The sequence below is a fragment of the Pristiophorus japonicus genome, chromosome 18 (genome assembly GCF_044704955.1).
Source record: "Pristiophorus japonicus isolate sPriJap1 chromosome 18, sPriJap1.hap1, whole genome shotgun sequence".
Lineage (NCBI taxonomy): Eukaryota > Metazoa > Chordata > Chondrichthyes > Pristiophoridae > Pristiophorus > Pristiophorus japonicus.
In genome coordinates, this window is record NC_091994.1 from 100,557,183 (window position 1) to 100,570,695 (window position 13,513).

At 46.6% G+C, this 13,513-nt stretch overlaps 1 protein-coding gene across 1 annotated transcript in view; it reads right to left on the minus strand.

The window, feature by feature from the left end:
- The window catches only part of arhgef16 (Rho guanine nucleotide exchange factor (GEF) 16), a 43,113-nt gene extending 29,820 nt beyond the window's left edge, over window positions 1-13,293 (minus strand). Inside the window, exon 1 of the mRNA XM_070860994.1 lies at window positions 13,194-13,293. The gene's annotated coding sequence lies outside the window, so the exon portion shown is untranslated. The remainder of the gene's footprint in view (window positions 1-13,193) is intronic.
- Between the last annotated feature and the right edge of the window lie 220 nt (window positions 13,294-13,513).

Sequence of the window (13,513 nt, forward strand, 5' to 3'; positions counted from 1 at the left end):
TCATGGCTGATCATTCACCTCAGTACCCCTTTCCTGCTTTCTCTCCATACTCCTTGATCCCTTTAGCAGTAAGGGCCATATCTAACTCCCTCTTGAATATATCCAATGAACTGGCATCAACAACTCTCTGCGGTAGGGAATTCCACAGGTTAACAACTCCCTGAGTGAAGAAGTTTCTCCTCATCTCAGTCCTAAATGGCTTACCCCTTATCCTAAGACTGTGTCCCCTGGTTCTGGACTTCCCCAACATTGGGAACATTCTTCCTGCATCTAACCTGTCCAGTCCCGTCAGAATTTTATATGTTTCTATGAGATCCCCTCTCATCCTTCTAAACTCCAGTGAATAAAGGCCCAGTCGATCCAGTCTCTCCTCATATGTCAGTCCTGCCATCCCGGGAATCAGTCTGGTGAACCTTCGCTGCACTCCCTCAATAGCAAGAACATTCTTCCTCAGATTAGGAGACCAACTGAACACAATATTCCAGGTGAGGCCTCACCAAGGCCCTGTACAACTGCAGTAAGACCTCCACGCTCCTATACTCAAATCCCCTAGCTATGAAGGTCAACATACCATTTGCCTTCTTCACCGCCTGCTGTACCTGCATGCCAACTTTCAATGACTGATGTACCATGACACCCAGGCCTCGTTGCACCTCCCCTTTTCCTAATGTACCGCCATTCAAATAATATTCTGCCTTCGTGTTTTTGCCACCAAAGTGGATAACCTCACATTTATCTACATTATACTGCATCTGCCACTCACCTAACCTGTCCAAGTCACCCTGCAGCCTTTCAGCGTCCTCCTCACAGCTCACACCACCACTCAGCTTAGTATCATCTGCAAACTTGGAGATATTACACTTAATTCCCTCATCCAAATCATGAATGTATATTATAAATAGCTGGGCTCCCAGCACTGAGCCCTGCGGCACTCCACTAGTCACTGCCTGCCATTCTGAAAAGGACCCGTTTATCCCGACTCTCTGCTTCCTGTCTGCCAACCAGTTCTCTATCCACGTCAGTACATTACCCCCAATACCATGTGCTTTCATTTTGCACACCAATCTCTTGTGTGGGACGTTGTCAAAAGCCTTTTGAAAGTCCAAATACACCATATCCACTGGTTCTCCCTTGTCCACTCTACTAGTTACACCCTCAAAAAATTCTAGAAGATGTGTCAAGCATGATTTCCCTTTCATAAGTCCATGCTGACTTGGACCGATCCTGTCACTGCTTTCCAAATGCGCTGCTATTTCATCTTTAATAATTGATTCCAACATTTTTCCCACTACTGATGTCAGGCTAACCGGTCAATAATTACCCGCCTTCTCTCTCCCTCCCTTCTTAAAAAGTGGTGTTACATTAGCTACCCTCCAGTCCATAGGAACCGATCCAGAGTCGATAGACTGATGGAAAATGATCACCAATGCATCCACTTTCTAGGGCTACTTCCTTAAGTACTCTGGGATGCAGAATATCAGGCCCCGGGGATTTATCGGCCTTCAATCCCATCAATTTCCCCATCACAATTTCCCGGCTAATAAGGATCTCCTTCAGTTCCTCCTTCTCACTAAACCCTTGGTCCCTTAGTATTTCCGGAAGGTTATTTGTGTCATCCTTCGTGAAGACAGAACCAAAGTATTTGTTTTAACTGGTCTGCCATTTCTTTATTCCCCATTATAAATTCACCTGAATCTGACTGCAAGGGACCTACGTTTGTCTTCACTAATCTTTTTCTTTTCACATATCTATAGAAGCTTTTGCAGTCAGTTTTTATGTTCCCAACAAGCTTCCTCTCATACTCTATTTTCCCCCTCTTAATTAAACCCTTTGTCTCCTCTGCTGAATTATAAAATTCTCCCAGTCCTCAGGTTTGCTGCTTTTTCTGGCCAATTTATATGCCTCTTCCTTGGATTTAACACTATCCTTAATTTCCCTTGTTAGCCACGGTTGAGCCACCTTCCCCATTTTATTTTTACTCCAGACCGGGATGTACAATTGTTGAAGTTCATCCATGTGATCTTTAAATGTTTGCCATTGCCTATCCACCGTCAACCCTTTAAGTATCACTCGCCAGTCTATTCTAGCCAATTCACGTCTCATAGCATCGAAGTTACCTTTCCTTAAGTTCAGGACCCTCGTCTCTGAATTAACTGTGCCACTCTCCATCTTAATAAAGAATTCTACCATATTATGGTCACTCTTCCCCGAGGGCCCTCTCACAAAGTTGGCTCCTCGACATATTGGTCTAGAAAACCATCCCTAATACACTCTGGGAAATCCTCCTCCACCGCATTGCTACCAATTTGGTTAACCCAATCAATATGTAGATTAAAGTCACCCATGATAACTGCTGTACCTTTATTGCACGCACCCCTAATTTCTTGTTTGATGCTGTCCCCAACCTCACTACTACTGTACACAACTCCCACTAGCGTTTTCTGCCCTTTGGTATTCCGTAGCTCCACCCATACCGATTCTACATCATCCAAGCTAATGTCCTTCCTTACTACTGCATTAATTTCCTCTTTAACCAGCAATGCCACCCCGCCTCCTTTTCCTTTCTGTCTATCCTTCCTAAATGTTGAATACCCCTGGATGTTGAGTTCCCAGTCTTGGTCACCCTGGAGCCATGTCTCCATGATGCCAATTACATCATATCCGTTAACTGCTATCTGCGTAGTTAATTCGTCCACCTTATTGCGTATACTCCTCGCATTGAGGCACAGAGCCTTCAGGCTTGTCTTTTTAACACCCTTTGCCACTTTAGAATTTCGCTGTAATGTGGCCCTTTTTGCTTTTTGCCTTAGGTTTCTCTGCCCTCCACTTTTACTTTTCTTCTTTCTATCTTTTGCTTCTGCACCCATTCTACTTCCCTCTGTCTCCCTGCATAGGTCCCCATTCCCCTGCCATATTAGTTTAACCCCTCCCCAACAGTACTAGCAAACACTCCCCCTAGGACATTGGTTCCGGTCCTGCCCAGGTGCAGACCGTCCGGTTTGTACTGGTCCCACCTCCCCCAGAACCGGTTCCAATGTCCCAGGAATTTGAATCCCTCCTTTCTGCACCACTCCTCAAGCCACGTATTCATCTGAGCTATCCTGCGATTCCTACTCTGACTAGCACGTGGCACTGGTAGCAATCCTGAGATTACTACTTTTGAGGTCCTACTTTTTAATTTAGCTCCTAGCTCCCTAAATTCGTCTTGTAGGACCTCATCCCGTTTTTTTACCTATATCGTTGGTACCAAATGCACCACAACAATTGGTTGTTTACCCTCCCCCTTCAAAATGTCCTGCACCCGCTCCAAGACATTCTTGACCCCTGCACCAGGGAGGCAACATACCATCCTGGAGTCTCGGTTGCGGCTGCAGAAACGTCTTTTCTATTCCCCTTACAATAGAATCCCCTATCACTATAGCTCTCCCACTCTTTTTCCTGCCCTCCTGTGCAGCAGAGCCACCCACGGTGCCATGAACTTGGCTGCTGTTGCTCTCCCCTGATGAGTTATCCCCCTCAACAGTAACCAAAGCGGTGAATCCGTTTTGCAGGGGCAAGACCGCAGGGGACCCCTGCACAACTTTCCTTCCACTGCTCTTCCTGTTGGTCACCCATCCCCTATCTGGCTGTGTAACCTTTACCTCACTAAACGTGCTATTCACGTCATTCTCCGCATCGTGGATGCTCCAGAGTGAATCCACCCGCAGCTCCAGTGCCACAATACGGTCTGTCAGGCGCTGCAGCCGGATACACTTCCCGCACATGTAGTCGTCAGGGACAATGGGAGACAGAAGGTCGTGGGTTCAAGTCCCACTCCGGAGCCCTGAGCACAAAATCTAGGCTGACACTCCCAGTGCAGTGCTGAGGGGGAGCTGCACGGTCGGAGATGCTGCCTTTCGGATTAGTGCTAGCACTGAGCCCCGGTACTGGTATTGGTAACACCGGCGGAGTCTGGGTCACCAGTCGTGCTACTGCTGGCACTGATATGATCCTCTTGGGTCCAGGTATCACTTGGGGAACAAAAACCTCAATTTCATCACTAACGACCATTTGCCCATCAGTCTGTTCTCTATAATGGTCCATAAAAGTGAATCAACTCTAAAAAGCCAAGGAGTAATTCAGGGAGCGAAGGTCGGTGAACCTGGACATGCTGTGTCGTAGCACCATCACATGACCAATTACCCTTCAAACGTAGTTTCCTGCGGAGAGCTGGGAATCGTGGGATTGTTCCACTACTCCCGATTGCTCTCCAGCTGTTGGAGTGCATGACACCAGAGGAGGATTGTGATGGCCCCAGCAGTTGAATAGCCAGCTGACACACGAGGAGGAGAACAGCCATTGGATGAGGTGGTTGGGGCCTATGAAGCCTGCACTCTAGGCCCGAGTCAGCGCCTTCAGGAGAGGAGAGAAACAGAGTTTCAGTCGCCAATCGGGAGACTCTTTGTTACGACTGCAAGCTTCTCAAAACCCTTTTAATTATTTTAAGCACATATTTGACTGCATGAAGCTTAAAGGCTTAATAAATCAAGGGTTACTAAAACTGCATTGATCTTTAAACCAATTACAATTGTGGAAAGGGTCAGGTGATGTTTCGCTCACTGATTGCAAAAGACAATAATGTTTTGTGAGACAAGACTCTCTCGTGAACTCGGTAGCTTGACTGACCTCCCAGAAAGCCTAGGAGTGTTTCCCTGGGTTGTAAATATCATGACGGAGGTGGTTGTCAATGAAGCTTTAATTCTGTGCGAACATAAACTGCAGTTTTCAAAAGCAAAAGAGCATGTTCAGCGGGCAGACACCCACAGGGTCAAAGGTCACTGCCAACACTGATCTTCCCTCGTGAGGTTGCGAGCTTTAAGTAGAATTATTAATCAGCCAAGTAACGTTTTGTCCTTCGAGTGGTGGGGGTGTTCGGTGTCAGGGTGCAGAGACCTCTCGTCTCAGCCCAAGTTACTCCCGCACCGATAGTGCCCAATTCTTTAATACGTCCGTCACAGGGAGATTGGAGCCAATCAACATTCAGAGGGAGTACAAGGCTTTGCTTCATCAGCACGATGTCACCCAACACACATGGTTCTACCCAAGTGAGCATATTGTTCAGTGAACAATTATTCGAGTCATTGAGGACACAGCAGCTTATAAAGAAACTCAGTACGTCGGGGAGAGAGGTCACTTCTAACCTTGGACTGGAATCTAATCCAGGTTCGAGTTTAGAAACTCCCCTGATGGCTCAGTTGGTACAATCACTGCCAGATGTGGATTGGAGCTATACTGGCCCAGAAGAGTCCAGTTTTGAACCTTATCTGTGCTGAATTGGATGGTCTCAGGCAGGTTGATGCTTTACAATTAACCTCAGTACCCACTGTCTAAGGTGGCGGGGGGGAGGGGGTGGGGAGGGAATCAGCCAGGCCCCTGCTGGTTCCCAGTGACCATTGTTTACAAGTGCAGGAGGAACAGGATCTGACCTGACTGTGCTACCCTCCACAGTTAAATAGCCTGCCAACATCACTGTCTAGGCTGACATGAAGAATGGCCTCTCGCACAAGATACCAAATCTGCATATTTATTTAACTGGCATCAGACTTTGTCAACATCAACCAATCAGATCTGTTGAAATGTGATATTCAAATTTGTTGGACCAATTAGATGAGTTGAGCCACCGGACTAAAGGAGAACAGACTCATCATTGGCTGCCCGTGACCCAATGACGGAAGTTTGAAGATGAGCTGGTGGCTCCTGAGAGTTGTAATTATTGGTGATTCCATTTAACGTTTGTCCCCAGAGGTAGATAAACCTTTAAAATGCAATTTTCATTCTCTGCAAAGAAACTTTCTGGGGCAAGACCAGCTGTTGTTTTATTTAAAGGTTTATTTTCTGGTCAGAAACATTTCCCAGATAAGGAGGACGTACTTCCTGTGAACGCATTAACTGGCTTCACCTCAGCCTCCCTCTCACTACATTTGCAGAATTCCCAAGGTTTATAAATAAAGTCAGCAGTGGGCTCGGAGGTAAGGAGGAAAGAAAGAAAGTTGAATTTATATAGCACCTTTCACGACCTCAGGACATCTGAAGTGCTTCACGGCCAATAAAGTACTTTTCAAGTATAGCCGCTGTTGTAATACACAGGATATACGGGATAGTAACAGGCCATTCGGCCCAACCAGTCCATGCCGGTGTTTAGTCTCCACTCGAGCCTCCTCCCGTCTTTCCTCATCTAACTCTATCAACGTAACCCTCTATTCCCTTCTCCCTCATACGCTTGTCCAGCCTCCCCTTAAATGCATCGATACTATTTGCTTCAAACACTCCGTGGTAGTGAGTTCCACATTCTCATCACTCTTTGGGTAAAGAAGTTTCTTCTGAATTCCCTATTGAATCTCTGGGTGACTATCTTATATTGATGACCTCTAGTTATGCTGTTCCCCACAAGTGGAAACATTCTCTCTGTATCCACTCTATCAAAACTTTCATAATTTTAAAGACCTCAATTAGGTCACCCCTCAGCCTTCTTTTTCAAGAGAAGAGATCCAGCCTGTTCATCTTGTTCCTGATATGTATACCCTCGCATTTCTGGATCATTCTTGTAAATCTTCTCTGCACTCTCTCCAATGCCTCTATATTCTTCTTATAATATGGCGACGTAGTATTTGAAATGTGGTCGAACCAAGGTTCGATACAGGTTTAGCATAACTTCCCTACTTTTCAATCCTATCCTTCTAGAAATAAACCTTAGTGCTTGGTTTGCTTTTTTATGGCCTTGGTAATGTGTGTCGCAACCTTTAGTGATTTGTGTAATGTTGCCTAAATGCACAGTGGGCTCTCACAAACAGCAATGTGATAATGACCACATAATCTGTTTCAGTGATGTTGGCTGAGGGATAAATATTGACCAGGACACCAGGGAAAACTCCCCTACTTTTCTCCGACATAGTGCCGTGGAATCTTTTACATCTACCTGAGAGGGTAGACAAGGCCTCGGTTTAACGTTGTATCTGAAAGACGGCACTCCGACAGTGCAGCACTCCCTCGGCGCTGCACTGGGAGTGCCAGCTTGGATTTTGTGCTCAAGTCTCTGGAGTGGGGCTTGACCCACGACCTCCTGACTCTGAGGCGAGAGTGCGACCATTGAGCCATGTCTGACAGCTCAATGTTTCAGGAGTAGACTCGAAGGATCTGAAGGAGGGGTTCCACCTTAAACCGCAGCGCCTGAAAGGATAATGTTTAGGGTACCTCCTCACCCTGCCAGTCTCGCCGTGATACGTAACTTGGTCGTTTCTCTCTTAAGACGCTGATAGAAACATAGAAAATAGGTGCAGGAGTAGGCCATTCGGCCCTTCTAGCCTGCACCGCCATTCAATGAGTTCATGGCTGAACATGCAACTTCAGTACCCCATTCCTGCTTTCTCGCCATACCCCTTGATTCCCCTAGTAGTAAGGACTTCATCTAACTCCTTTTTGAATGTACTTGCTGGATCGTTCTAGAATGTTCTATCCTTATTTCGGATTCCAAGCACTCGCGGTTTGTGTTTTAGAATCTCTACGGAAGATTTAGCATGTGGCTAAATGCACTGAGCCGCATAGACCACAAGATCCAGCCTCAGCCTGTGTCGAGTTAGCACATCTCGACTGGGGCCGATGAGGGGTAGGGCAACTTCAGGGTGCCCAGGCTAAGGGGGTGGGGAGGGACAGGGAACTCATTCACAGATACACCTGATCACTAGCCCACAGTGACTGTTGGGGAGTACAGACACAGACAGTAGATAAGGACAGGATCAGGGACTTATGGGTCCCCCCTCCTCCATTGTTTCATCTCTTTGCTTGATAATGAAAGAAATTTCAGCATGAAACTGTATTAGTGTTACATATGACTGAGTGGTCGCACTCTGGTCTCTTGAGTCAGAAGATTGTTGGTTCAAGTCCCATTCCAGAGACTTGAGCATAAAAATCCTGTGCTGTGTTGAGGGAGCGCTGCACTTTCGGAGGTGCCCGTCTGCTCTCTCAGGTGGACGTAAAAGATCCCATGGTACTATTTTGAAAAAGAGCAGAGGCGTTCTCCGCAGTGTCCTGGCCAATATTTATCCAACGACAACAACAACTTGCGTTTATATAGCGCCTTTAATGTGGTAAAACGTCCCAAGGCACTTCACAGGAGCGTTATAACACAAAATTTGGCACCGAGCCACATAAGGAGATATTAGGGCAGAGAGGTAGATTTTAAGAAGCTTCTTAAAGGAGGAAAGAGAGGTAGAGAGCCAGAGAGGCTTATGGAAGGAATTCCAGAACTTAGGGCTTCGGCAGCTGAAGGCATGGTCGCCACTGGTGGAACGATAAATTCAAGAGCCAGAATTGGAGGAGTACAGATATCTCGGCAGGTTGCAGGGCTGGAGGAGATTACAGAGATAGGGAGGGGTGAGGCCATGGAGGGATTTGAAAACAAGAATGAGAATTTTAAAATTGAGGTGTTGCTGAACCGGGAGCCAATGTAGGTCAGCGAGCACAGAGGGTGATAGGTGAGCGGGGCTTGGTGCGAGTTAGGACACGGGCAGCGAGCATAGGGATGATAGGTGAGCGGGATTCGGTGCGAGTTAGGACATGGGTCAGTGAGCACAGTGGGGTGATAGGTGAGCGGGATTCGGTGCGAGTTAGGACATGGGGCAGCGAGCATAGGGGTGATAGGTGAGCGGGACTCGGTGCGAGTTAGGACAAGGGCAGCGAGCACAGGGGCGATAGGTGAGCGGGACTCAGTGCGAGTTAGGACAAGGGCAGCGAGCACAGGGGTGATAGGTGAGCGGGACTTGGTGCGAGTTAGGACAAGGGCAGCGAGCACAGGGGTGATAGGTGAGCGAGACTCAGTGCGAGTTAGGACATGGGGCAGTGAGTTTTGTTTGAGCTCTAGTTTATATAGTGTAGAATGTGGGAGGCCAGCCAAGAGTGCATTGGAATAGTGAAATCTAGAGGTAACAAAGGCATGGATGAGGGTTCCAGCAGCAGATAAGCTGAGGCAAGGGCGGAGTCGGGCAATGTTACGGAGGTGAAAGTAGGCAGTCTCAATGATGGCGTGGATCTGTGATTGGAAGTTCATCTCAGGGTCAAATATAACATCAAGGCTGTGAATAGTCTGGTTCAGTCTCAGTCCGTTGCCAGGGGGAGTGACAGTATTCTTCAACCAATATCACTAAAAAGCAGATTATCTGGTCATTATCACATTGCTGTTTGTGGGAGCTTGCTGTGCAAAAACTGACTGTCACGCTTCCCACATTACAACATTGACTCGGCTTCAAAAGTACTTCATTGGCTGAAAAATGCTTTGGGATGTCGCGAGGTTGTAAAAGGCTCCAAATAAGTGCAAGTTTTTACTTTCTGTTCTTTTACGAAGAGGAGGTTGGACTGTCCCAGGGATGTTGAACATGAACGGTGAGAAAGGGCGGGCTCCTGACACACAACGGTCTGACAAGGCCAAACATGCAGCTCAGTCGCAGAATAACCTCGGCTTGCAGTACCCTGCCAGTCAGCTTGTGCCACCCGGGCAGAGGGAGGCGAGACTGCTCCCCCAGCATTCGCCCCCTTTTCAAATCCCCCCCCATCCACGCATACTCCCAGGGGAGAGGGAAAAAGGCAAAGTCTTCCACTTATATAGTGCCTTTCACGACCACCGGACAATGAAGTACTTTTGAAGTGTAGTGACTGTTGTAATGTGGGAAACGCGGCAGCCAATTTGTGCACAGCAAGCTCCCACAAACAGCGTTGCAATATTAACCGAGAGTCTGTTTAAATTATGTTGGTTGAAGGATAAATATAACTAGGTCACTGGGGAGAACTCCTCTGCTCTTCTTCGAAATAGTGCCGTGGGATCTTTTATTGAGAGGGCAGGCTCAGTTACACGGCCAGAGTTTAATCATTCTGCTTTGAGATTTCTTATAATAAATAAGGTCAAGCTTTGTTTGATCATGTGATCTCTCTAACCAGCGCATTGCATCAATGATCACCTCATCCAACCTATCATTTTGCATAAGGGCATCGATAAACATTTCACCACAATAATTGTGCACCATTACTGCGCCACTGGGCCCAACTGTTTCTATCACCCTCTTAGACCCAGGATTGGACCATCTGCTGCCCAATCCACTCTCTCCGTCTCGTCATCTTTTGGACCTGCTGGTGTCCTGTTTTATCCCCCAAATCTCTCTGGACTTTGGTTTGACAAGCTTTGCTATGTTTGCAAATGACACACATACCAAACTACAGTCGGTGTCTATACAAGTGCGTCAGAGAGCTGGACTGCACCAGTCCAGATACCAATGGCAGTGGGATGCTGGCTCCTGGTGAAAACTCATTAAAGATCTTCACCTCAAAATACATGGGAGAAAAACACTACTGTTTGCAAACTAGATTTTTAGTTTACACTTTAGAAGCTTTGAGAAAGTCCCATCTAAAACTGGGCAGGTGAGCACGTAAAACAGCATTACTTGTAAAAAGAATTTTAAAACCAAAACAAGCACATATTAGAAATACGTAGAAGTTACAGCATACAGTTTCTAGAACAGTCCCTGCAGATTGGAAGATAATAAATGTAACCCCACTATTCATGAAAGGAGGGAGAGAGAAAACAGAACTACAGACCAGTTAACCTCACATCAGTAGCGAAAACACTAGAATCTATTATTAGGGACATGGTAACAGCGCACTTAGAAAATCATAATGTGATTGGGTAGAGTCAATACAGATTTATAATAGGGAAATGGTGTTTGACAAATTTAAGAGAGCATTTTGAGGTTGTAACTAGCAGGGTAGAAACAAATGGATGTAGTATATTTGGATTTTCAGAAAGCATTTGATAAGGTGCCACACAGGAGGTTATTACACAACATTAGGGCTCCTGGGATTGGAGGCAAGGATCGGAGTACAAAGAAGTCACTGCACTTATATAAGCCCTTGGTGAGGCCACACCTGGAGTACTGTGCACAGTTTTGGTCACCTTGCCCAAGGAAGGATATACTTGCCTTAGAGGGAGTGCAACGAAGGTTCACCAGAGTGATTCCGAGGTTGCAAGGATGGAGGAGACATAGAAACATAGAAACATAGAAACTAGGCCTATATTTCCTAGAGTTTAGAAGAATGAGATGTGATCTCATTGAAACAACAACTTGTATTTATATAGCGCCTTTAACTTGGTGAAATGTCCCAAGGCGTTTCACAGGGGTAACCTGAGACAAAAAATTTGACACCGAGCCACATAAGGAGAAATTAGGACGTGACCAAAAAAGAGCTAGGTTTTAAGGAGCGTCTTGAAGGAGGAACGAGAGGTAAAGAGGCGGAGAGGTTTAAGCAGGGAATTCCAGAGCTTAGGGTCTAGGCAACAGAAGACATGACTACCAATGGTTGAACGATTATAATCAGGGATGCTCAAGAGGACAGAATTAGAGGAGTGCAGACATCTCAGGGGGTTGTGGGGCTGGAGGAGATTACAGAGATAGGCAGGGGCAAGACCCTGGAGGGATTCGAAAACAAGGATGAGAATTTTGAAATCGAGGCGTTGCTTAACTGGGAGCCAATGTAGGTCAGCGAGCACAGGGGTGATGGGTGAGCGGGACTTGGTGCGAGTTAGGACACGGGTAGCCGAGTTTTGGATCACCTCTAGTTTACGAAGGGTAGAATGTAGGAGTGTGTTGGAATAGTCAAGTCTAGAGGTAACAATGGCATAGATGAGGGTTTCAGCAGCGGATGAGCAGAGACAAGGGCGGAGATAGACAATGATACAAAGGTGGAAATAGGCAGTTTTAGTTATGCTGCGGATATGTGGTTGAAAGCTCATTTCAGGGTCAGATATGACACCAAGGTTGTGAACAGTCTGGTTCAGCCTCAGACAGAAGTTGGGGAGAGGGATGGAGTCAGTGGCTAGGGAATGGAATTTGTAACGAGGACTGAAAACAATGGTTTTGGTCTTCCCAATATTCAATTGGAGAAAATTTCTGCTCATCCAGAACTGAATGTCAGACAAGCAGTTGGACAATTTAGAGACCGAGGAGGGGTCAAGAGAAGTGGTGGTGAGGTAGAGCTGGGTGTCATCAGTGTACATGTGGAAACTGATGCTGTGTTTTCAGATGATGTCGCTTAGGAGCAACATGTAGATGAGAAATAGGAGGGGGCCAAGGATAGATCCTTGGGGGACACCAGAGGTAACGATGCGGGAACAGGAAGCCGTACAGAAAGAGAAACATAAAATGGTTCCAGCACTCGACAGGGTAGATGCTGGGAGGATTTTTCTCCTGTCTGGGGTGTTTAGAATTCAGGGTCACAGTCACAGAATAAATGGTCGGCCATTTAGGACTGAGACGAGAATTTTTTTCACTCAAAGGGTCGTGAATCTTTGGAATTTTCTACCCCAGAGGACTGTGGGTGATCAGTAGTTGAGTATATTCAATACAGTGATTGATAGATTTTTATTATTAAGGGAATCAAGGTATATGGGGATAGGGCGGGATGATGGAGTTCAGGTCAAGGATCAGCCATGATCTGACTGAATGGTGGGGCAGCTCCAAGGCCTGAATGACCTACTCCTGCTCCTTTTTCTTATGTTGTAATGTTCTTTTAAGACACTCCATAAAACCTCTCTCTTCGACTAAGTTTTTGGTCACCTGTCCTAATGTCTCCTTTGGCTTTTCTACCTAAAGGCGCGATATAAATGCGAGTGGTTTTTCCTCTGTGGCCCCTCTTTTTCCCAACCCTGCCCAGAACCAACGCCTCCAAGTCGCCAAAACAGAGACGCGACAATATCCAAACACAATTCAGGTCCGCCTTTAAAAATAAATACTACCGGAGGAGCAGGAAATGACACCACAGAAAGATGTGCAGTTTTACTCCTCAGCCACCTGTCCTCCCGCCGTGTGAAACCCCCTCCCCCGTCACTGTGGCAAAAAAAAGTTTCCCCTCAAACTTCTGGCAACTTTTTGAAAAGGTTTTGCAACTTTGAACCAATTGTATCAGTGCAACCGCACTTCCAATGGGATTCATCCCACTCAGCAGAAAAATACAATGAAACGTTGTTTTACTTTCAATCACGAAATTACAACAAAAAATAAAGTTCAACTGCAGTTTCAGTGTTGATGAAATGACGAATCCGATTCCCGATTTCACCGCGCCTGAAATTGACAAGTGGGACTTTGCTTAAAGGGGCCGGGATCCCAGCCTCTTACCTATGCTTTCGTGGAAGTGCCCGGGACTCGCCCCTGTCTGTCCCAGGACGGGGTCTGGGTGTGGGATTCGCCAGAATTAGACCGTCTCCCCGGATTGTGCCCGAAGTTTTGCGCAATCTGAACTCCGCAGAAAAACTTCCGCAACGCTGCAGCTGTCACTCAGCCTGACGTCACTCCAGGTGTGTGAATGTAAAGGTAACCCAACCTGCCTGTAACACAGCAATAACCAGCAGCTCCCAGCCCAACCTACCTGTAACACAGCAATAACCAGCAGCTCCCAGCCCAACCTGCCTGTAACACAGCAATAACCAGCAGCTCCC